The sequence below is a fragment of the Bos javanicus genome, chromosome 8 (assembly GCF_032452875.1).
Source record: "Bos javanicus breed banteng chromosome 8, ARS-OSU_banteng_1.0, whole genome shotgun sequence".
Taxonomy (NCBI): Eukaryota; Metazoa; Chordata; class Mammalia; order Artiodactyla; family Bovidae; genus Bos; species Bos javanicus.
This window is the reverse complement of record NC_083875.1, coordinates 59,696,000-59,721,685: the sequence shown is the minus strand read 5'-3', so window position 1 is coordinate 59,721,685 and position 25,686 is coordinate 59,696,000. Positions and strand designations below refer to the sequence as shown.

Below are 25,686 nucleotides of genomic sequence, written 5' to 3'. Positions count from 1 at the left end.
GCACCTTGTTGTTATTGATTGGATTTTAAGAAGTAACCTGTCTGGGAGCTTGCTATAGCTCTGTTGACTCTTTGACCCTCATTGCCTTTCAGTTGCATGGAATAAATGCCTCCTAGAATGAAAATCAGTTGATGATAATGTCCCCAGTAAAAATAATAAAATGAGTCACAATAAAAATGACTTTGATAATCATCTTGCATTCAACAATTAAAGTATTTGAGTACTTACTGCATGTCAGAAACTATGTCAGACACAGCAGTCACCTAAACACAGGCCTCGCCTCCATGGAGATCATTATCTTATGTGGTGGACAGTCTCACATGCCCAAATTGTCTAATCAGAACTGTATATAGTTGGATATCCAGTATTTATTTCAGAAATGAACTGATTCCTTGTACCACCACCACCACCCAATCACACGTACCAGACCTGCTCCCACATAGTTAATGGTACCTTTCTCTTGCCAGTTGTTCAGGCCAAAATATTGGTGCCATCCTTGACTTTTGCTTCTAAAAAGTCTGCTTTTGGTCTATCAATAAATCCTGTTGTTTCTACCTTCAAAATTAAAAAAACAATTCCTTCTTGTCTTCTCTGCTGCTACCAATACCACAGTAGTTTCATAATCTGCTTCTTCCTGAAACTGTACCTCCAACAGTCTATTCTCCACACAGTGCACATGGAGGGCCCTGGCTGGAGAAAGAGAGAAATGGAGAGAGATGTATAACGATGGGACCAGATGAGGTCACTAGAGGAATGAATATAAATGAAGGAGAGGTCTAAAGACTGGGCTCTGGGATATTCCAGTGTTAGGAAATTGGGAAGAAAAAAAGGAAAAGTAAGCAGAGGAAACTGAAAAGCAGAAACCAGGGAGGAAGGAGGAAATCTGGAAGAGTGTGGCATACTGGCATATTACAAGGAGAAAGTGATCAACTGCAATAAAAGTTGTGAATTGGCCAAGAAAGATGAGGATGCAGAGTCCCCATTAGATTTAGCAACACTAATGGCCTTGATAAAAACATATTCACCTGTGATGGAGGTGAAGGCATGATTGGAGTGGATTCAAGAGCGAATGAAACGAGAGTAATTGGTGATAGCAAGTGTAATCAGTTCCTTCAAAGAGGTTTGTTCCATGGAGGTGCAGACAAATGGGGAGAAAGCTGTAGATAAACCCCAGAGAGTGTTTTTATTTTTTTAAAATGAGAGACATAACATGTTGGATGTTGAGAGAAAGGATGAAATCAAGGAGAGAGAAACTGATGATGCAGGGAGAACTGCTGGAGCCATGTGGTGGTGTAGAGGTGAGGAGATGGCAGCGAGTGTCCAAGTCCAGGAGATGATCTTGGAAAAAACAAACACTTTGCTGGTGGTTAGTAGAGAGAAGGAAGCATTGAGGTGAGACCTAGTGTATTAAGAGGAGAAAGGTTGCTGTCACATGTAATGGAGTTTGGGCAGTGGCTCAAAAGGCTAGGTGAGGAGCTGGAAAGGTACCGTGGCTGGGGGTGGAAGGAGTGGTATGGAGAGCCAAAGCTGAAGTAGAGTAGAGGCAGATTCTGGAAGTTACCATGGCAAGTTTCTGTTAGGGCCTAAGGATTTGGTGGTCAGCTGAGGGCCAGATGGGTATGGAAAGGTCGTGGTGGTTGAACATACTCTTGGAACACAAGCACTAAGGAAAGATCACAGAGAAACTCTAGACGCCCAGAATATGAGGAAAAGGATGGGCCTAGGGACACAGGAAGGGGGCAGGTATGGTATCCTAATGTTAAGAGACCAGGGAGTTTCAGGGGCTGGAGGAGAGAAGTAGGAAGCAGAAAAAGGCTGCCCTGAGCGGATGGGAGGGCTCTGTTCTGGACACTTCATTTCTCTCAGAAGGTGGCACCTCTGCATTCCCACCTTCTGACCTACCAGAGGGGAGAGTAAGGGCAGAAAGGGCTGTGGCCTCCTCACGGTGTGCTATGGGGGCTGTGGGATGCCCTGCCTCACTGATTCTGAAGGAAATTGAGGATGGCTCCACATACCACAACCAGCAGTGGGGCTGGGAGTCTCCTCCTCTGATAGGACCCAGTACTTAGCACAGTGTGTCCACTGCCAGCTGGATGCAGAAAAGGCAGGATGGGAAGAAGCATGGATGTGTCCCACCTCTGAATGGTGACTTTGTGCCTAAGAGGTGGCAGCCCAGCCCATTTTGTGGCCCCCAGGGCGAGGAGGCACAAGGCCCAGGCCAGCTGAACCACATCTTCCAGAGTTTTCCTAAAGCATCCCCAAAGGTCATAAAAGGTCTTGTGATAGGCATATCCTCCCTTCCTGGTGGGATTTGGGCTGAGAGCCACGTAGGAGAATGCCCAGGAAAAGGAATGTAACTCGGAAAGGTCAGGTGGGAAGTCGAGGTTAATGGTGCACACATTTTGGCTGAAGTGGAGCAGGTCCTTCCCTTGGTGCCCTGCAGGCTTCCAATTGCCTCAGCAGATTCCTGTTATGGGTATTTCAGACAACTGACCATCATGACTGAGTGTCTCTTGTACCTGCTCACTTCATCCTAGCAGGAAGGTTATTGCTGAGCTCCAGAGTGAATGTTTGAGGCTTCATCTTGTTCTTGCTCAGTCCTGTCATGCCAGCCTCTTGGCAGCAGGGCACCAGGACTCCCAGAACAGGAACTGAAACTCCCTGCCCTGCTGAAATTCCCAGCCTGTTGGAGATGCTCAGACTCAAGGGCTTAGTTATGTCTGTTCATCCGTGCAATTTCTAGTCCCTCTCCTCTGTGAGTCTTTGAGTAAATATCCCCTGCCCCTAAATTCCTACATCCTTGACTAACTTTACCATCGCCACTGTGTCCAGGCTCAATCTGTGCAAAGATAATTAATAATGTATGGACATGGTAGTGGAAAAAAGCATGTTACAAAAATATTCATGCTATAGTCTCATATAAAAATATGAATAGACTTAAAGAGCAGTTTTAGGTTTGCAGAATATTAAGCAGTATATAGAGAGTTCTCATATACCTCCTCATCCTTGGTCACATATGCAGTTTCCCCTATTGCTAACATCTTTCATTTAGCGGTGTACATTTGTTAAAATTGATAAGACAATACTGATAGATTTTATTATAAACTAACATTCATAGTTTATGTTAGGGTTCACTCTGTGTTATACCTGATATGGGTTTTGACTAATGTATAATGACATACATTCACCATTACAGTATCAGAAGAGTTTCATTGCCCTAAAAATTCCATTTGTTCCACCTATTCATCCCTTTCTCCCTTCCCCCCAAACCCTGGCAACCATTGATCTTTTTTTTAAAATTAAAAAATTTATTTGTTTAACTGTGTTGGTTTTTAGTTGCTGTGTGCAAGATCTTCATTGTGACATGTAGGATCTCTTGTTGAGTTGGCACGTGGGCTCTTTAGTTGTGGCGCACAGGCTCAGCAGTTGTAGCACGCAGGCCTGGTTGCCCTGTGGCATGTGGGATCTTAGTCCCCCAAACAGAGATGGAACCTATGTCCCTCCCATTGCAAAGTGAACTCTCAACTACTGGATTACTAGGAGGTCCCTTTAAAATTTTTTTTATTTTATATTGGAGTATAGTTGATTAACAATATTCTGTTAGTTTCAGGTATACAGCAAAGTGATTCCATTATAAATGTATCTATTCTTTTTCAAATTTCTTTCCCATTTAGATTATTACAGACTATTGAGCTGAGTTCCCTGTGCTATGCAGTAGGTCTTTGTTGGTTACTTATTTTAAATATAGCATATCAACCCCAACTCCGAATTCATTCCTCACCTCCTTTCACCCCAAGAACCAGGCGTTTGTTCTGTAAGTCTATGAGTGTGTTTCTGTTTTGTAGATAAAGTCACTTGTGTGTGTGTGTGTGTATATATATTCTGCATATAAGTGATATCATATGATTTTTGTCTTTATCTGACTTACTTTGATTAGTATCGTAATCTCTAAGTCCATCCATGTTACTGCAAATTATATTGTTTCTTTCTATTTAATGGATGAGTAATATTCTTTTATATGTATGTATGTTCACTTCAGTTCAGTCGCTCAGTCGTGTCTAACTCTTTGTGACCCCATGAACCGCAGCACGCCAGCCTCCCTGTCCATCACCAACTCCTGGAGTGCACCCAAACCCACGTACATTGAGTCGGTGATGCCATCCAACCATCTCATCCTCTGTCGTCCCCTTCTCCTCCTGCACTCAATCTTACCCGGCATCAGGGTCTTTTCGAATAAGTCAGCTCTTCCCAGAAGGTGGCCAAAGTATTGGAGTTTCAGCTTCAACATCAGTCCTTACAATGAACACCCAGGACTGATCTCCTTTAGGATGGACTGGTTGTATCTGCTTGTAGTCCAGGGGACTCTCAAGAGTCTTCTCCAACACCACAGTTCAAAAGCATCAATTCTTCTGCACTCAGCTTTCTTTATAGTCCAACTCTCACATCCATACATGACCACTGGAAAAACCATAGCCTTGACTAGACGGACCTTTGTTGACAAAGTAATGTCTCTGCTTTTGAATATGCTATCTAGGTTGGTCATAATTTCCTTCCAAGGAGTAAGTGTCTTAATTTCATGGCTGCAATCACGATCTGCAGTGATTTTGGAGCCCAAAAAATAAAGTCTGACACTGTTTCCACTGTTTCCCCATCTATTTGCCATGAAGTGATGGAACCAGATGCCATGATCTTAGTTTTCTGAATGTTGAGCTTTAGGCCAACTTTTTCACTCTCCTTTTTCACTTTCATCAAGAGGCTCTTTAGTTCTTCACTTTCTGCCATAAGGATGGTATCATGTGCACATCTGAGGTTATTGATATTTCTCCTGGCAATCTTGATTCTAGCTTGTGCTTCTTCCAGCCCAGCGCTTCTCATGATGTGCTCTGCATCTAAGTAAAATAAGCAAGGTGACAATATACAGCCTTGACGTACTCCTTTTCCTATTTGGAACCAGTTTGTTGTTCCATGTCCAGTTCTAACTGTTGCTTCCTGACCTGCATACAGGTATCTCAAGAGGCAGGTCAGGTGGTCTGATGCCAATCTCTTCGAGAATTTTCCACAGTTTATTGTGATGCACATAGTCAAAGGCTTTGGCATAGTCAGTAAAGCAGAAATAGATGTTTTTCTGGAACTCTCTTGCTTTTTTGATGATCCAGCAGATGTTGGCAATTTGATCTCTGGTTCCTCGCCTCTTCTAAAACCAGCTTGAACATCTGAAAGTTCACGGTTCATGTATTGCTGAAGCCTGGCTTGGAGAATTTTGAGCATTACCTTACTAGCATGTGAGATGAGTGCAATTGTGTGGTAGTTTGAGTATTCTTTGGTATTGCCTTTCTTTGGGATTGGAATGAAAACTGACCTTTTCCAGTCCTGTGGCCACTGCTGAGTTTTCCAAATTTGCTGGCATATTGAATGCAGTACTTTCACAGCATCATCTTTCAGGATTTGAAACAGCTCAATTGGAATTCCATCACCTCCACTAGCTTTATTCATAGTGATGCTTCCTAAGGCCCATTTGACTTCACATTCCAGGATGTCTGGCTCTAGGTGAGTGATCACACCATCGTGATTATCTGGGTTGTGAAGATCTTTTTTGTACACTTTTTCTGTATATTCTTGCCACCTCTTCTTAATATCTTCTGCTTCTGTTAGGTCCATACAATTTCTGTCCTTTATTGAGCCCATCTTTGCATGAAATGTTCCCTTGGTATCTCTAATTTTCTTGAAGAGATCTCTAGTCTTGCCCATTCTGTTGTTTTCCTCTATTTCTTTGCATTGATCACTGAGGAAGGCTTTCTTATCTCTCCTTGCTATTCTTTGAAACTCTGCATTCAAATGGGTATATCTTTCCTTTTCTCCTTTGCTTTTCACTTCCCTTCTTTTCACAGCTATTTGTAAGACCTCCTCAGACAGCCATTTTGCTTTTTTGCATCTCTTTTTCTTAGGGATGGTCTTGATTCCTGTGTCCTGTACAATGTCATGAACCTCTGTCCATAGTTCATCAGGCACTCTATCTATCAGATCTAGTCCCTTAAATCTATTTCTCACTTAGACTGTATAGTCATAAGGGATTTGATTTAGATTATACCTGAATGGTCTAGTGGTTTTCCCCACTTTCTTCAATTTAAGTCTGAATTTGGCAATAAAGAGTTCATGATCCAAGCCACAGTCAGCTCCTGGTCTTGTTTTTTCTGACTGTATAGAGCTTTTCCGTCTTTGGCTGCACAGAATCATCTGATTTCAGTGTTGACCATCCTGTGATGTCCATGTTTGTATGTAGCACATCTTTATCCATTCATCTGTCAGTGGATATATTGGCTATTGTATTGGCTATATTAAACAGCAATGCAATGAATGTTGAGGCGCATGTATTCTTTCAAATTATGTTTTTCTCTGGATATATTTTCAGGAGTGGGATTGCTAGATCATATGGTAGCTCTAATTTTAGTCGCTTAAGAAACATCAATACTGTTCTCCATAGTGGCTATACCAGTTTACATTCCTGCCCAAGGTGTAGGAGGGTACCCTTTGCTCCACACCCTCTGCAGCGTTTATTGTTTGTAGACTTCTCGATGATGGCCATTCTGACTGGTATTTCATTGTAGTTTTGATTTGTATTTTTCTAATAATTAATGATGTTGAGTACCTTTTCATTTGTCTTCTTTGGAGAAATGTCTATTGAGTTTTTTCATTGTATTTTTGATATTTCATTGTAGTTTTGATTTGTATTTTTCTAATAATTAATGATGTTGAGTACCTTTTCATTTGTCTTCTTTGGAGAAATGTCTATTGAGGTCTTCTGTACTTTTGCCTGGAAAATCCCATGGATGGAGGAACCTAAGTGGGCTGCAGTCCATGGGGTCACGAAGAGTCGGACACTACAGAGCGACTTCACTTTCACTTTCATGCACTGGAGAAAGAAATGGCAACCCACTCCAGTGTTCTTGCCTGGAGAATCCCAGGGACGGGGGAGCCTGGTGGGCCGCTGTCTATGGGGTCGCACAGAGTTGGACACTACTGAAGCGACTTAGCAGCAGCAGCCCATCTTTTGATTGAGTTGTTTTGTTGATATTGAGTTGCATGAGCTGTTTGTAAATTTTGGAGATTAATTCCTTGTCTGTTGCATCATAAATATTTTCTCCCATTCTGTGGGTGGTCTTTTCATTTGCTTATTGTTTCCTTTGCTGTGCAAATACTTTTGAGTTTAAGTCCCATTTGTTAATATTTTTTTGTGTCTAGCTTTTTTGCTTAGCATAGTGCATTCAAAGTTCATACATGTTGTAACAAGTATTAGAATTCAGTTACTTTTTATGGTTAAATAATAGTCCATTGTATGTATATATTGCATTTTGTTTATCTGTTTATACATTGATGGATGTTTGGGTTGGTTCCACCTTTTTGTTATTGCAAAATTGCTGAGATTGAATGTTGATGAACAGGTATCTGAGCCCCTGTTTTCGATTCCTTAGGTATATACCTAGGCATGGAATTGCTGGATCATATGGTAATTCTATATTTAACTTTCAAAGAAACTACCACCAAATTGTTTTCCACAGAAAAGTCACCATTTTGCATTCCCACCAGCAATCATCAAGGGTTCTGCTTTTTCCACATCCTCACCAACGTGTGTTTCCTTTTTTTAAAAAAATAATCATCATTCTCATGGGTTTGAAATGGTATCTCATTGTGACTTTGATTTGCATTCCTCTAATGACTAATGTGAAGAGGAAATAAAACGCCTCTTGATGAAAGTGAAAGAGGAGAGTGAAAAAGTTGGCTTAAATCTCAACATTCAGAAACTAAGATCATGGCATCTGGTTCCATCACTTCATGGCAAATAGATGGGGAAACAGTGGAAACAGTGTCAGACTTTATTTTTTTGGTCTCCAAAATCACTGTAGATGGTGATTGCAGCCATGAAATTAAAAGATGCTTACTCCTTAGAAGGAAAGTTATGACCAACCTAGATAGCATATTCAAAAGCAGAGACATTACTTTGCCAACAAAGGTCCGTCTAGTCAAGGCTATGGTTTTTCCAGTGGTCATGTATGGATATGAGAGTTGGACTCTAAAGAAAGCTGAGTGCAGAAGAATTGATGTTTTTGAACTGTGGTGTTGGAGAAGACTCTTGAGAGTCCCTTGGACTGCAAGGAGATCCAACCAGTCTTTTCTAAAGGAGATCAGCCCTGGGTGTTCTTTGGAAGGACTGATACTAAAGCTGAAACTCTAGTACTTGGGCCACCTCATGCAAAGAGTTGACTCATTGGAAAAGACTCTGATGCTGGGAGGGATTGGGGGAAAGAGGAGAAGGGGACGACGGAGGATGAGATGGGTGGATGGCATCACCGACTCGATGGCCATGAGTTTGAGTGAACTCCAGGAGTTGGTGATGGACAGGGAGGCCTGGTGTGCTGCAGTTCATGGGGTTGCAAAGAGTCGGACATGACTGAGCGACTGAACTGAATGACTAATGATGAACAGCTTAATATCTATTTATATATCTTTGGAGAATTGTCTGTTCAAGTCCATTGCCCATTTTTGAACTGGGTTTTTTGTTTGTTGTTGGTTAACCACTAGTAGTTTTATTGTCTCCATAGATTTGCCTTTTTTTAAGTATCATATAGTTGGAATCTTATAGAATGTAGCTTTTCAGATTTGCTTCGTTCGCTTCAGTTCAGTTCAGTCGCTCAGTCGTGTCTGACTCTTTGCGACCCATGAATTGCAGCACGCCAGGCCTCCCTGTCCATCACCAACTCCCGGAGTTCACTCAAACTCATGTCCATAGAGTCGGTGATGCCATCCAGCCATCTCATCCTCTGTCATCCGCTTCTCTCCTGCCCCCAATCCTTCCCAGCATCAGAGTCTTTTCCAGTGAATCAGCTCTTCGCATCAGGTGCCCAAAGTATTGGAGTTTCAGCTTCAGCATCAGTCCTTCCAATGAACACCCAGGACTGATCTACTTTAGGATGGACTGGTTGGACCTCCTTGCAGTCCAAGGGACTCTCAAGAGTCTTCTCCAACACCACAGTTCAAAAGCATCAATTCTTTGGCGCTCAGCTTTCTTCACAGTCCAACTCTCACATTCATACATGGCCACTGGAAAAACCGTAGCCTTGACTAGACGGACCTTTGTTGACAAAGTAATGTCTCTGCTTTTCAATATGCTGTCTACGTTAGTCATAACTTTCCTTCCAAGGAGTAAGCGTCATTTAATTTCATGGCTGCAATCACCATCTGCTGTGATTTTGGAGCCCAAAAAAATAAAGTCTGACACTGTTTCCCCATCTATTTGCCATGAAGTGATGGAACCAGATGCCATGATCTTAGTTTTCTGAATGTTGAGCTTTAAGCCAACTTTTTCACTCTCCTCTTTCACTTTCATCAAGAGGGTCTTTAGTTCTTCACTTTCTGCCATAAGGGTGGTGTCATGTGCACATCTGAGGTTATTGATATTTCTCCTGGCAATCTTGATTCTAGCTTGTGCTTCTTCTAGCCCAGCGTTTCTCATGATGTACTCTGCATCTAAGTTAAATAAGTAGAGTGACAATATACAGCCTTGACATACTCCTTTTCCTGTTTGGAACCAGTCTGTTGTTCCATGTCCAGTTCTAACTGCTGCTTCCTGACCTGCATACAGGTGTCTCAAGAGGCAGGTCAGGTGGTCTGATGCCCATCTCTTTCAGAATTTTCCACAGTTTATTGTGATCCACACAGTCAAAGGCTTTGGCATAGTCAATAAAGCAGAAATAGATGTTTTTCTGCAACTCTCTTGCTTTTTTGATGATCCAGCAGATGTTGGCAATTTGATCTTTGGTTCCTCGCCTCTTCTAAAACCAGCTTGAACATCTGAAAGTTCACGGTTCATGTATTGCTGAAGCCTGGCTTGGAGAATTTTGAGCATTACCTTACTAGCATGTGAGATGAGTGCAATTGTGCGGTAGTTTGAGTATTCTTTGGTATTGCCTTTCTTTGGGATTGGAATGAAAACTGACCTTTTCCAGTCCTGTGGCCACTGCTGAGTTTTCCAAATTTGCTGGCATATTGAATGCAGCACTTTCACAGCATCATCTTTTAGGATTTGAAATAGCTCAACTGGAATTCCATCACCTCCACTAGCTTTATTCGTAGTGATGCTTCCTAAGGCCCATTTGACTTCACATTCTGGCTGTAGGTGAGTGATCACACCATTGTGATTATTTGGGTCATGAAGCTCTTTTTTGTACAGTTCTCCTGTGTATTCTTTCCACCTCTTAATATCTTCTGCTTCTGTTAGGTCCATACAATTTCTGTCCTTTATCGAGCCCATCTTTACATGAAATGTTCCCTTGGTATCTCTAATGTTCTTGAAGAGATCTCTAGTCTTTCCCATTCTGTTATTTTCCTCTATTTCTTTGCATTGATCACTGAGGAAGGCTTTCTTATCCCTCCTTGCTATTCTATGGAACTCTGTATTCAGATGCTTATGTCTTTACTTTTCTCCACTGCTTTTTGCTTCTCTTCTTTTCACTGCTATTTGTAAGGCCTCCTTAGACAGCCATTTTGCTTTTTTGCATTTCTTTTCCATGGGATGGTCTTGATGCCTGTCTCCTGTACAGTGTCACCAACCTCCGTCCATAGTTCATCAGGCACTCTATCTATCAGATCTAGTCCCTTAAATCTATTTCTCACTTCCACTGTGTAATCATAAGGGATTTGACTAGATCATACCTGAATGGTCTACTGGTTTTCCCCACTTTCTTCAATTTAAGTCTGAATTTGGCAATAAGGAGTTCATGATCTGAGCCACAGTCAGCTCCCAATCTTGTTTTTGCTGACTGTATAGAGCTTCTCCATCTTTGGCTGCAAAGAATATAATCAATATGATTTCGTTGATGACCATCTGGTGATGTCCATGTGTAGAGTCTTCTCTTGTGTTGTTGGAAGAGGGTGTTTGCTATGACCAGTGCGTTCTCTTGGCAAAATTCTATTAGGCTTTGCCCTGCTTCATTCTGTACTCCAAGGCCAAATTCGCCTGTTACTCCAGGTGTTTCTTCCTACTTTTGCATTCCAGTCCCCTATAATGACAAGGACATCTTTTTTGGGTGTTAGTTCTAAAAGGTCTTGTAGGTCTTCATAGGACCATTCAGCTTCAGCTTCTTCAGTGTTACTGGTTGGGGCATAGGCTTGGATTACCGTGAAACTGAATGGTTTGCCTTGGAAACGAACAGAGATCATTCTTTCGTTTTGTCATTCTTTCACTTAGCAATATATATTTTGTCCATGTCTTAAATGGCTTGATAGCTCATTTCTTTTTTAATGCTGAGTAATATTCAATTGTATAGATTTACCACAGTTTGATTATTCATTCAGCTATTGGAGGATATATTGCCTGTATATATTTATGTTTTTCATCTTTTCAGTTATCTGTACTTTGTAATTTTCCTACATTACAAATTAATTATATTCTTCATTATATAATTTTTTAAAATCTCAGGGTTGGCAACATGATGACTTCTTTTAGTTTTACATATAACATTCTGTGACTCAGAAGACATTGCTTTATTGCCCTGGGTTCAGTTTCCATGTCTATAAATAAATATTGGAACAGAGAGTTACCAAGTTCCCTGGCTGTGATAAACATCTAGAATGATCATGTTTATTTTAAAATTCATTTAAAAGTGTGTGTGTGTGTGTGTGTGTGTGTGTGTGTGTGTGTGTGTTAGTTGCTTAGTCGTGTCCGACTCTTTGCAACCCCATAGACTGCAGCCCCACCAGGCCCCTCTGTCCATGGGATTCTCCAGGCAAGAACACTGGAGTGGGTTGCCATTTCCTTCTCCAAAAAGAACTATAGAAATAAAGAAAGTGAAGTCACTCAGTCATGTCCGACTCTTTGCGACTCCATGGACCGTAGCCTACCAGGCTCCCCAATCCATGGAATTTTCCAGGCAAGAGTACTGGAGTGGGTTGCCATTTCCTTCTCCAAAAGTCCATGGACCTAATTGCAGCATCCATTGATAGGGCATTAGCCATGAGGCAGTGGAGGAGTATGGGTGTATGTATAAATGCTTTATAGACTTCATGTAGGAATTTCTTGAAGTGAAAGGCTGGACCTGTAGTCCACAGACACTGCCCACAGGCTTCATGCACACAGGCTGTGAAAGCCCCCAACTTACAGCAAAAGGAACTGGCACTCCACACCCAAGAAAGAGAGTGCAAAACCCAGCCCTTCACTGTGGACCTTTCTCATGATCAGTTACTATTTCCACGGCCACCGTGTTTTCCTCAGAAACCTTCTGTGAAATGTTTTTCACATTTTTTTTTTATTGTGACCCATAGTAAGAAATGTAGTTTATGATGTGGTCTTCTATACACAGTTATAAACATATGTTCTGAGGTCTATAACTGAACTCAATTTTTTTATGGAGCAATCCTAATTTTACTACATGTGATTTCCCCTGATATTTTCTAACCTCTCTATCCTAGTTCATTAAAACAATCCTGATTGTGACTCTCTAAAATGATTTCATGACTTCCTAATGGGTCTGGACGTGTAATTTTAAAAACATAGCCTTAGGATCATTATATATTTTTGATTAGTGAACTATACTTTTATCTTTTGATTTAAATATAGTTACCTCTAGAAGACAAGGGCAACATTGTGGGCTAAGGTATGCTTTCCCTTTGACTGGAGTGATGTGAGCACAGCATTCTCAAGCTTGTTTTTAGAGTCTGTGTGGTTGGAAGTTCTAGCAGATCTGTTCTGATACTGATATACTTTTGGCTGAAGAAAACCCTGCTTTGTATAAGAGGCTGATCCTCTAACTTGTGGACATATGTAAAAGCATATTTATCGGAGCATTGCTTTTAGTGGTTTAAAGGAAGAAACAACCTCAATAGGAATAGGAAGTGTAGAGCAATGATTATTAAATGGTGAACTGGCTGGATCCTAGGCAGATGGGAAGTGTATGTAAGAAACTTCAGGAAGAGAGGGAGAAATGAATGGATTGAAAAAGCATATCCATTATATTATGCATGTTTATGTTTAGAAAACAAATATTAAAAAGCCATTACCTCCCCACCCCTTTTTGGTAACAGACTACAAAACAGCAAAGGTTTACAGTATCTTTTTGGTTTGAGGGGGATACATAGAAGTTACTAGCTTTCTAAATAGTTTCTGGAAAGCCCCTTCCTGGAGTTATAGCAAAAGTTATAGGAAATAGACAGTAAGATTCTTATGTTAAAAAATTGAGAAACACTGTTCAAAGACCTGGGAAAACATACTTGAAAAAAATTTTAAGAATGATTCCTTAGAAGAAAATCAATAAAATATGCATTTGGTTCTTACTGACTTTTTCATACAACACAGTAAGAATTATTGAACAACAGCCAACCAATTAGGAGGGTTATTCTGTAAGTGAACTGACTCATTAATAGTGTATCAGCAAACTAACCACAGGTACTTCCTAATACATTGTAGTCTTGCTGAAACAATTATTCTCTAAGGATAATAAGAATCACTATTTAGCTATACTCAGTTGTTAATCAGTGGCTTTAGAAATCAGTTTTTAGAGGAATTTTGGTGAACTAGAGGCACCATCCACCAATAAAGCAAACTATACACACACACACACACACACACACACACACACACACACACACCCCACCCCTCAACACTTCCCGGCCCTGACCATGGGCTCTAAGAACCTTTCTGTTCCTTTTACCTGAGATGGCTCCATTTTCTTGGCCATTTTTTTCCCCTCTAAAAGCAGAAAATGTAAAATAGAACTTTAAAATAAATACATCCAAATCCAAATAATCTCAAGTCATTTTAAATTGATGTTGCTTAGACTTTGAGAGTAAATTGTGAGGGGACAACAGATGACATGGTTGTCTATGTAGAAAATCTAAAGAACTGACAAACTGGAACCAATAAGTGATTATTGCAAGGTTGTAGGATATAATGTTAATATAAAAAGCTCATTGCTTTCCTGTATACCAGTAATGAACATGTGGAATCTGAAATTAAAAACTCATTCCGTTAGTACCTCCAAAAATTACTTAGATATAAATCTAACAATAAATTTAAGATATATATGAGGAAAATGACAAAACTCTGATGAATACCAAAGAAAAGCCAAATACATAGAGACATTCCATATTCAAGGAAAGGAAGACTCAATGTTATCAAGACGTTAGTTCTTGCCAATTGTTCTCTAGAGTCAATATAATCCCAATCAAAATCCCAGCAAGTCGTTTTGTAAATATCAACAAACTGATTCTAAAGCTTAAATGGAGAAACAGAAGACCCAGAATAGCTAACTCAATTTTGAAGAAGAATAAAGCCAGGGAGGCAAAAAGTGGGACAAAAGATATAACAGGGCCATCTTATCTGGCTGTTAAGAGCTAGAGGAAATAAGATGACAACATGAATCTTCCCTTGGTAATGTTTCAGCCAAAAAACTGCCTATGTGTTTGTAAGACAGTAAAATATACATGGCAACTTGGGTTGTATGGCAGTGTATATTAAAAGAAACATGTATATTCTCTGCACAGAACTTGCTTATTTATAATGGCGAAGTTTGTGGGGTGGGTATTGCTCTGCCACAATACAAGGGAAAGAGAGAATCAGAATGTGGTTTAGGAACACCTCTCTGTAAAGAAAAATTACTGAGAAAGTCTGAGGAGGAGCCTCCTAATCAGTAGCAACCGGATGTTATGTTAAATGCAAATATAAAAGATGAGCCTTTGCTTTCATTTGATTCTTGACATGAGAATGACAGCTGTTGGGGAAAAGACTCAAAAGTAGCAGTGATCTCATGAAAAATGAGAAGACTTCATTAGGCAAAAACAAAGCAAAAGTAAATAGAGTTCTGCCAAGAGAACTCTCTGGTCATAGCAAACACCTTCTTTCAACAACACAAGAGAAGACTCTACACATGGACATCACCAGGTGGTCAACACCAAAATCAGATTAATTATATTCTTTGCAGCCAAAGATGGAAAAGCTCTATACAGTCAGCAAAAACAAGACCAGGAGCTGACTATGGCTCAGATCATGAACTCCTTATTGCCAAATTCAGACTTAAATTGAAGAAAGTGGGGAAAACCACTAGACCATTCAGGTATCACCTAACTCAAATCCCTTATGATTATACAGTGGAAGTGAGAAATGATTTAAAGGACTATATCTGATAGATAGAGTGCCTGATGAACTATGGACAGAGGTTCATGACATTGTACAGGACACAGGAATCAAGACCATCCCTAAGAAAAAGAGATGCAAAAAAGCAAAATGGCTGTCTGAGGAGGTCTTACAAATAGCTGTGAAAAGAAGGGAAGTGAAAAGCAAAGAAGAAAAGGAAAGATATACCCATTTGAATGCAGAGTTCCAAAGAATAGCAAGGAGAGATAAGAAAGCCTTCCTCAGTGATCAATGCAAAGAAATAGGGGAAAACAACAGAGTGGGAAAGATTAGAGATCTCTTCAAGAAAATTAGAGATACCAAGGGAACATTTCATGCAAAGATGGGCTCAATAAAGGACAGAAATTGTATGGACCTAACAGAAGCAGAAGATATTAAGAAGAGGTGGCAAGAATACACAGAAGTGTACAAAAAAGATCTTCATGACCCAGATAATCATGATGGTGTGATCACTGACCTAGAGCCAGACATCCTGGAATGTGAAGTCAAGTGAGCCTTAGGAAGCATCACTATGAACAAAGCTAGTGGAGGTGATGGAATTCCAATTGAGCTGTTTCAAATCCTGAAAGATGATGCTGTGAAAGTACTGCACTCAATATGCCAGCAAATTTGGAAAACTCAGTAGTGGCCACAGGACTGGATAAGGTCAGTTTTCATTGCAACCCCAAAGAAAGGCAATGCCAAAGAATGCTCAAGCTACTGCACAATTTCACTGATCTCACACGCTAGTAAAGTAATGCTCAAAATTCTCCAAGCCAGGCTTCAGCAATATGTGAACCGTGAACTTCCAGATGTTCAAGCTGGTTTCAGAAAAGGCAGAGGAACCAGAGATCAAATTGCCAACATCCTCTGGATCATGGAAAAAGCAAGAGAGTTCCAGAAAAACATCTATTTCTGCTTTATTGACTATGCCAAAGCCTTTGACTGTGTGGATCACAATAAACTGTGGAAAATTCTGAAAGAGGTGGGAATACCCAACCTGCCTCTTAAGAACCTGTATGTAGGCCAGGAAGCAACAATTAGAACTGGACATGGAACAACAGACTGGTTCCAAATAGGAAAAGGAGTACATCAAGGCTGTATATTGTCACCCTGCTTATTTAACTTATATGCAGAGTACATCATGAGAAATGCTGGGCTGGAGGAAGCACAAGCTGAAATCAAGATTGCTGGGAGAAATATCAATAACCTCAGATATGCAGATGACACCACCCTTATGGCAGAAAGTGAAGAGGAACTAAAAAGCCTCTTGATGAAAGTGAAAGTGAAGAGTGAAAAAACTGGCTTAAAGCTCAACATTCAGAAAACGAAGATTATGGCATCTGGTCCCATCACTTCGTGCCAAATAGATGGGGAAACAGTGGAAACAGTGGTTGACTTTATTTTTCTGGGCTCCAAAATCACTGCAGATGGTGATTGCAGCCATGAAATTAAAAGACGCTTACTCCTTGGAAGGAAAGTTATGACCAACCTAGACAGCATATTAAAAAGCAGAGACATTATTTGTCAACAAAGGTCTGTCTAGTCAAGGCTATGGTTTTTCCTGTGGTCATGTATGGATGTGAGAGTTGGACTATAAAGAAAGCTTAGCGTCGAAGAATTGATGCTTTTGAACTGTGGTGTTGGAGAAGACTCTTGAGTCCCCTGGACTGCAAGGAGATCTAACCAGTCCATCCTAAAGAAGATCAGTCCTGGGGGTTCATTGAAAGGACTAATGTTGAAGCTGAAACTCCAATACTTTGGCCACCTGAGGCAAAGAGCCGGCTCATTCGAAAAGACCCTGATGCTGGGAAAGATTGAGTGCAGGAGGAGAAGGGGATGACAGAGAATGAGATGATTGGATGGCATCACTGATTCAATGGACATGGGTTTGGGTGGACTCTGGGAGTTGGTGATGGACAGGGAGGACTGGCGTGCTGCGGTTCATGGGGTCGCAAAGAGTCAGACATGACTGAGCGACTGAACTGCACTGAACTGAACTGAAACCTCTGAAAGGGAGGATAGGGGGAAACAACCGAAGAGGGTTCCAAAGGTGGGAAAATAAGTTGTAACTTTTCATTGAGGTTTAAGGGAGGCAGGTGAAGCTTGATGGCCCTCACTGCCTTCCTCAGAGTGTGTGTTCTTTGTTGAATGAATGCTGTATCAATGACTCTGCAACAGAAAAGTTTCAGATCATGGGATCAGTACCTTTTCCTTTCCTCGAAAGTGGGCCAGAATGACTGATCAGACCAAGTCTTTAAAACTCACTTCTAGAAAATACAGTCACCAACTCATCACATCGATCTGGCTTCTGCAGAGGTGGAGCCTGAATGGTGAGTCAGGGCTAGTGGAGAAGGGGCAACATATAGACTTGCTACAGGTGATTTCTCTGACCACAGGGGAGAGCTACAGACTTTTGGAATTTAGCCTGTTTCCACAAAGTAAAATGATAAGACCAAAATTAGCAAATTCAAAAGCTTCCTGCACTTATCCTAAATTCAGAGGCACTGTGGCCTGGCTTACAAGATGGTAGCTACCCTGTAGACATGTGCAGGAAGCTTAAAAATGCATCTCCTCTGTCCTGGGTTTGAGCTAGGGAAATTTAGCATGAGCAGCATCTGCACATTAGGGTGAAAATTTTCAAGTTGATTGATAATTGGCTTTTGGAAGCATGTGCCTGAAAGATGGTGTGAGAGCCTGAGGGAAAGCCACATACCTAACACAAAATGGAAAACCAGCATAACTTAGGGTCTATAAGAAATGCAGAATGCAGATAACACCACCACTACACAAATGGGTGTTATCGACCCAGATGAGACTCTAAGCATAACCAGAAGAAAAAGTCTTTTTAATTCCTCCTCGAGACTCCGGCTCTTTGAGGAAATCCAAGCCCTAAGTGATCTGCCTTTTTTCTAGTGTCTGACTGTTGGTTTAGGAATCGAGTGCGTCACCGCAGTGCTTTTGGAGCCTATTCCTAGCCAAAGTCATCTAGCATTAGCCTTTTAGTTTCCTCCTCTGTAGATACAGTGTCTCTCTGTTTACTCCTGTTTATATAGTACAGTGAACTGGCTTCAGCCAGCCCAGGAAAACATGGCCATCCTAAATTAACTAAATTTTGGGGGTTTCCAAGGATTGAAGCTGAGTCTTCCTGGACTCAGCTCAAGAGAATGAGGTAGACGGGAGGTGCTGATGTTGTTTAACACTAACTGAAATTTCCCAAAGCACTAATAAACATGAGCTCCAAATTTTGGCATGATCTTTAGCCCTTAGAGGCCTGGAAGGAGTCTTCATGAGAAGCAAGAGTGCTGACTTCCCACAGAAGCAGAGCAGCAGTTAAGGAACGTCACACTATCAGTGACTGACTGCTATGATTGTACTTAGGAAGCAGAAGTTTTCAGCAAGATAGAGAGACACTCCTTGTTCTCTGCTCTGGTCCCCTGAAGCACAGATTCAGCCCTGTTTAATGCACTCTGCACTCCATTTATCTTTATCACCATTCATTAGTTTGCTGGCTCTACAGATATTGTTGAGTCCAGACTAGTATGTGACAGGCACAGATTAGTCTCTCAATAAATGTTGGTAAAATGAGTAAATGGAACCTCACCCAGCCTGTAGAATGCAGTGTGAATATGAGTATAGAGGGAGCTTTAGTGGAGATTTTTTTAAATTAATTTTTTTATTGAAGGTTAATTGCTTTACAGAATTTTGTTCTTTTCTGTCAAACCTCAACATGAATCAGCCATTGGTATACATATATATCCCCTGCCTTTTGAACCTCCCTCCCATCTTCCACCCCGTCTCACCCCTCTAGATTGATACAGAGCCCCTGTTTGAGTTTCCTGAGTTATAGAGCAAATTCCTGTTGGCTGTCTGTTTTACATATGGAAATGTAAGTTGCCATGTTACTTTTTCCATACATCTCACCCTCTCTTCCCCTCTCCCCATGTCCATAAGCCTATTTTCTATGTCTGTTTCTCCATTGCTGTCCTGTAAATTCTTCAGTACCATTTTTCTAGATTCCATATATATGTGTTAGAATATGATATTTATCTTTCTGTTTCTGACTTACTTCACTCCATATAATAGGTTCTAGGTTCATCCACCTCATCAGAACTGACTTAAATGCATTCCTTTTTATGACTGAGTAATATCCCATTGTGTATATGTACCACAACTTTAGATAATTTTTTAAGGTATTTTTGCATGGGCTAAATCTTAAAAGACAAGAGTTTCTACAATGGATAAAGGAAGAGTTATTCCAGGAGGAGGTTGAAGCACACACAAAAGCAGGCACATAGATCAACAGGGACCCTACTGTGACTCAGAATGAAACCAGACTGGATGCTCGTAGAAATAAGCAAGGAAATCTAGTTTCACATAGAATTATCAGCTCAAAGAATTGACTGAAAATAGTATGCTTAAAGTGATTAGAAGGAAATGTCCTTGGATTTCAGGAATTAAAAATAAGTTGCCCCAGAGAATTGCATTTTCTGAGGCCAGTGTGGTAGGCAGCCTCTGAGATGACTCCCATTGAGCCCTGCCTCCTGATACTCATAGCACTGTATGACCACCTCCTCTTCAGTACCTTGCTTTTGATAATACATTATGGCAACATTGAGGGGTGTCACCTTCCATAATTCACTTCTGTCTTGTTAGCCAACTCCCGATTGCCTTCTTGGTGTGTGTATACTTTTATGAAGTAACCTGCCATGTTGGAGAGGCCCACCTGGCAAGGCACTGAAGGTGGCCCGTGACACTAAGCAATGAGGAAAAGAAGCTCTCATTCCAGAAGAGCCTGAGGAACTGAATTATGCCACAACCGCTGAATGAACTTGGAAGCATATCTCCAGTGGAAACTTTGGATGAGACTGCATCCAAATCAAGGTGGGCTGACACCTTGATTTTGGCTGTGCGGCAGAAGATCCAGGTATGTCTGGATTCTTGACCCACAGATACCATGAGACAATAAGTATGTGCTATTGTAGCTTGCTAAGTATTGTGGTGAGTTATTATTAAGCAGTATTAATAGAGACAGGAAGTGAGGAAGCTCTGAAAATTCCAGGGCTCTAAATGTCTTCACTGCAGTTACGATAGTGGCCTTGGGCACAGCATTCCTGTGCTTCACCAGTTTTGTGGTAAAGTGTGTGTTCAAATTCTTTCCTCTTTTTAAAATTGCACTGTTTGCTTTCTTATTATTGAGCCTTGAGAGTTCTTTATATATTCTGCATATGAATCCTTTCTGAGATGTATGGTATGCAAATATTTTCACCCACTATGTGACTTACATTCTCATTTTCTTAACAGTGTCTTTCAGAGGTAAGATATCTTAAATGTTTGATGAAGTACAGCTTACTTGTTTTGTCTTGTATAGATCATACTTCTGGAGTTATATCTAAGAAATCTTTGCCTTACTCATATTTATGGGTTTTCTATAAATTTTAACATTTAGACTTTGCATTCAATTTGTGATCCATTTTTAATACTGTTTTTGTATATACTGTGAAATAGGGATTGAAATTCATTTTCTTGGATATCTGATAACCAGTTATTCTAGCATCATTTGTTGATATATTGAATCTTCTGATCCATGGACAAAATATATCTATTTTTTGAGTATAATTTAAAACGTTATCTAAATAGGAAAAGGAGTACATCAAGGCTGTATATTGTCACCCTGCTTATTTAACTTATATGCAGGGTACATCATGAGAAACGCTGGGCTGGAAGAAGCACAAGCTGGAATCAAGATTGCTGGGAGAAGTATCAATAACCTCAGATATGCAGATGACACCACCCTTATGGCAGAAAATGAAGAGGAACTAAAGACCCTCTTGATGAAAGTGAAAGAGGAGAGTGAAAGAGTTGGCTTAAAGCTCAACATTGAGAAAACGAAGATCATGGCATCTGGTCCCATCACTTCATGGCAAATAGATGGGGAAACAGTGGTTGACTTTATTTTTTTGGTCTCCAAAATCACTGCAGATGGTGATTGCAGCCATGAAATTAAAAGACGCTTACTCCTTGGAAGGAAAGTTATGACCAACCTAGATAGCATATTGCAAAGCAGAGACATTACTTTGCCAACAAAGGTCCGTCTAGTCAAGGCTATGGTTTTTCCACTGGTCATGTATGGATGTGAGAGTTGGACTGTGAAGAAAGCTGAGCACTGAAGAATTAATCCTTTTGAACTGTGGTGGAGAAGACTCTTGCATGTCCCTTGGACTGCAAGGAGATCCAACCAGTCCATTCTAAAGGAGATCAGCCCTGGGTGTTCTTTGGAAGGAATGATGCTAAAGCTGAAACTCCAGTACTTTGGCCACCTTATGCGAAGAGTTGACTCATTGGAAAAGACTCTGATGCTGGGAGGGATTGGGGGCAGGAGGAAAAGGGGACGACAGAGGATGAGATGGCTGGATGGCATCACTGACTCGATGGACGTGAGTTTGAGTGAACTCCGGAAGATGGTGATGGACAGGGAGGCCTGGCATGCTGAGATTCATGGGGTCGCAAAGAGTCAGACACGACTAAGCAACTGAACTGAACTGAACTGAGGAGTGTTTTAAAGATGCAGTGTATTATTATTATTCTTATATTTTTGCTAAGTTTATCCCTAACTATTTCATGTTTTTATACTGTTTCAATGGTATTGATTTTTTCAAATTTAAATTTCCATTTGTTCATTACCAGTATACCAAAATACAGCTGAATCTGTATATCTGCTTTGTATCTTACAACCTGGCTAAATTCACTTGCAGCTCTAATAGTGCTTTTTTTTTTTTTCAAATTCCACAGGATTTTCTGCGTAGACAATCATACCATTTGTGAATAAAGTCAATTTTCCTTTCCAGTCTGGTTGCCTTTTGTTTCTTCCTCTAATGTCATAGCATTTGCTAGGACCTTCTGTACAATGTTTAATAGAAGTTGCAAAAGTAGATATCCTTGAATTGTTACTAATCTTAGAGGAGAGGCATCTAGTCTCTCACCATTAAGTATGACCTTACCAATGGGGTTTTCATAGATGCCTTTTATCAGGTGAAGGAATTCCTTTCCTAGTTTGCTGAGATTTAAAAAAATTGGGAATTCATGTTGGATTTTGTCAAATGTTTTTTTCTACACTGTTGAAATGATATATATTTTTTAGTTTGTTAATGTTATAAATTGCATCAATATGATGCTTTTCAAATGTTAAATCAGCCTTGTATTTCTGTGATAACCTCACTTGGTCATGATGTATTATCCTTTTTATAAATTTTTTGTTTCAATTTGCAAAACCTTTTCTTAAAAGCTTTGTATCTATGCGCATGAGTGATACTTAACTGTACTTTTTAAAAAAATAATATATTTTTCTGGTTTTGGCATCAAGGTACTACTGGCCTTATGGAACAAGTTGGGAAATATTCCTTCCTTTTCAATTTTACAAATGAGTTTGTAGAGAATTATTATTGTTTCTTCCTTAAATGTTTGGTAGAAATAATCAGCAAAGACACTTGACTCTGGATTTTTCTTTGTGGGAAGGTCTTTGACTAAAAATTCAATTTGCTTTATAGATATAAGGCTACTGAGGTTGTCTCTTTCTTTTTGTGTGAGCCTTGGTAGTTTGTGTTTTGCAAGGGATTTGTCATTGTCATCTAAGTTGTTGATTTATTGGCATAAAGTTGCTCATCATAGTCTCTTATTCTTTTATTATCTCTAGAGTTGCTGGTGATGTCATCTCTCTCATTCCCTGTATTGGTAATTTTGATCCTCTCTTTTTCCTGATTGCTTCCCTGATAGCTCAGTAGGTAAAGAATCCATGCAATGCAGGAGATTCTGGTTCAATTCCTGGATTGGGAAGATGCCCTGGAGAAGGAATAGGCTACCCACTCCAGTATTCTTGGGCTTCCCTTGTGGCTCAGCTGGTAAAGAATCTGCCTGAAATGCAGGAGACCTGGGTTCAATTCCTGGATTGGGAAGATCCCCTGGAGAAGGGAAAGGCTACCCACTCCAGTACTCTTGCCTAGAGAATTCCATGGACTGGTCAAAAAGAGTTGGACACAACTGAGCAACTTTCACTTCACTTTTCCTGATCAGTCTGGCTAGAATTTATCAATTTTATTGATAATCTCAAAGAAAGAGCCTTTGAAATTCTCAATTTTCTCTATTATTTTTCTGTTTTCTATTTTACAGATTTCCCTTCTCGTATTTATTATTTCCTTCTTTCTCATTACTTTGAATTTTATTTGTTTTTTTTTGTTTCTTAAGATGAAAGCTGAAATTGTTGATTTGAGTGTTTTCTTCTTTTAAATATACCTGATTAGTACTACATATTTCCCTCACTCTATGTCCCACAAATTTTTATTCTGATTTCAGTCAGAATATATTTTAAAAGTTTAAAGTACTTTTAGTTTCCTTTTTAATTTTTTTTCCTTTTACTGATTTATTTAGGAGTGTGTTATTTGGCCACCTGATGTGAAAAACTGACTCATTTGAAAAGACCCTGATGTTGGGAAAGATTGAAGGCAGGAGGAGAAGGGGACGACAGAGGATGAGATGGTTGGATGGCATCACTGACTCAATGGACATGAGTCTGAGTAAACTCCAGGAGTTGGTGATGGACAGGGAGGCCTGGCGTGCTGCAGTCCATGGGGTCGCAAAGCGTTGGGTACGACTGAGCAACTGAACTGAACTGAACTGAACTGATTTGATTCCAAATATTTGATGATTTCCAGATGTATTTATGTAATTGATTTCTAATTTAATTCCATTATGGTCAGAGGACATATTTTGTATAGTTGTGTTAGGGTTTGCTGTTTAACTCTTCAACATTTTAACAACTAACTTCAAGTGATACTATAACACTACACATGTAGGAGACATTAACAGTAGTATATTTCACTTTCTCCATTCTCTGCCTTTATGATATTGTCATACATTTTGCTTATACATATATTTCAAACCACATAATATGTTGTTATTTCTGTTCAGGCAGTCAATTATGTTCAGAGATATAAATAATAGGAAAAATATATGTTCACCTATGGTCTTACCATTTATAGTTCATTCCTTTCTGTGATTTTATTTCCAATTGGTATAATTTTCCTTCTGTCTAATGACTTCCTTTAAAATTCTTTCTGGATTCCTGATGACATATTCTTTCAATTTTTGTATGTACAAAGTCTTTAAGTTATTAAAAAAATAACTTTATTGAGCTATAATTCACATACTACATTAGTTCACCCATTTCAAGTTTACAATTAAATGTTTTTTAGTGTATTCAGAGTTGTGTAACCATCACCATATAAATTTCAGAATTTTTTTTACTCCAGTAAGAAACCCTGTATCTGCTTTCCCTCACTGCTGCTAGGCTTAGGAAACTAATATACTATTTATGTATATTTGCCTTTCTGGACATTTTATTGATATATAAATAGAATAATACAATATGGGATATTTTGTGACTGGATTCTTTCACTTAGCATAATGTTTTTGTGGTTTATCCATATTATAGCATATATCAGTACTTTATTTCTTTTAATTTCCAAATAATATTCCATTTTATGCATATGACATTTTATTAATCCATTCATCAACTGATAAACAGTTGGATTATTTCCAGTTTTGCCTATTATGACTTTCAATTCAGTGACTAAACTCTTTCACTATCCTACACCTTTATCATATGCTCACTTCTCTTCCTAGCCAGACTGGAGTCCATGGACTAGTACTGAAAATGGCCTTTTTCAGTTCGATTCAGTTCAGTTGCTCAGTTGTGTCTGACTCTTTGCGACCCCAGGGACTGCAATGTGCCATGCTTCCCTGTCCATCACCAACTCCCAGAACTTACTCAAACTAATGTCCATTGAGTTGGTGATGCCATCCAACCACCTCATCCTCTGTTGTCCCCTTCTCCTCCCACCTTCAATCATTCCCAGCATCAGGGTTTTTTTCCAATGAGTCAGTTCTACGCATCAGGTGGACAAAATATTGGAGTTTCAGCTATAGCATCAGTCCTTCCAATGAATATTCAGGACTGATTTCCTCTTGGATGGACTGGTTGGATCTCCTTGCTGTCCAAGGGACTCTTAAGAGTTTTCTCCAACACCACAGTGCAAAAGCATCAATTCTTTGGTGCTCAGCTTTCTTTATAGTCCAACTCTCATATCCACACATGACTACTGGGAAAACCAAAGCTTTGACTAGATGGACCTTTGTTGGCAAAGTAATATCTCTGCTTTTTAATATGCTGTCTAGGTTGGTCATAGCTTTTCTTCCAAGGAGCAAGCATTTTTAAGTTTTTTGGCTGCAGTCATTATCTGCAGTGATTTTGGAGACCAAAAAATAAAGTCTCTCACTGTTTCCATTGTTTCCCTATCTACCATATTGCTCCTCTTTTTTGTCCATAATCCTTGCTTAGTGAAACTCACACCTTGGCTAACCTAAATTATCTGTTTAGTTCACACAGCTACTGAACCTTACAGGAGAAATCATTTAACAGTGCTGACTGGATTCATTGCACTTGTTAACTATAATTCTCAAATGGTCACTTG

At 39.9% G+C, this 25,686-nt stretch overlaps 1 long non-coding RNA gene across 1 annotated transcript in view; it reads left to right on the top strand.

Moving 5' to 3' along the window:
- Positions 1 to 16,748: 16,748 nt before the first annotated feature.
- LOC133252747 (uncharacterized) overlaps positions 16,749 to 25,686 on the top strand; it is a 115,335-nt gene continuing 106,397 nt past the window's right edge. Inside the window, exon 1 of the long non-coding RNA XR_009738069.1 lies at positions 16,749 to 20,087. This is a non-coding gene — a long non-coding RNA (uncharacterized LOC133252747). The remainder of the gene's footprint in view (positions 20,088 to 25,686) is intronic.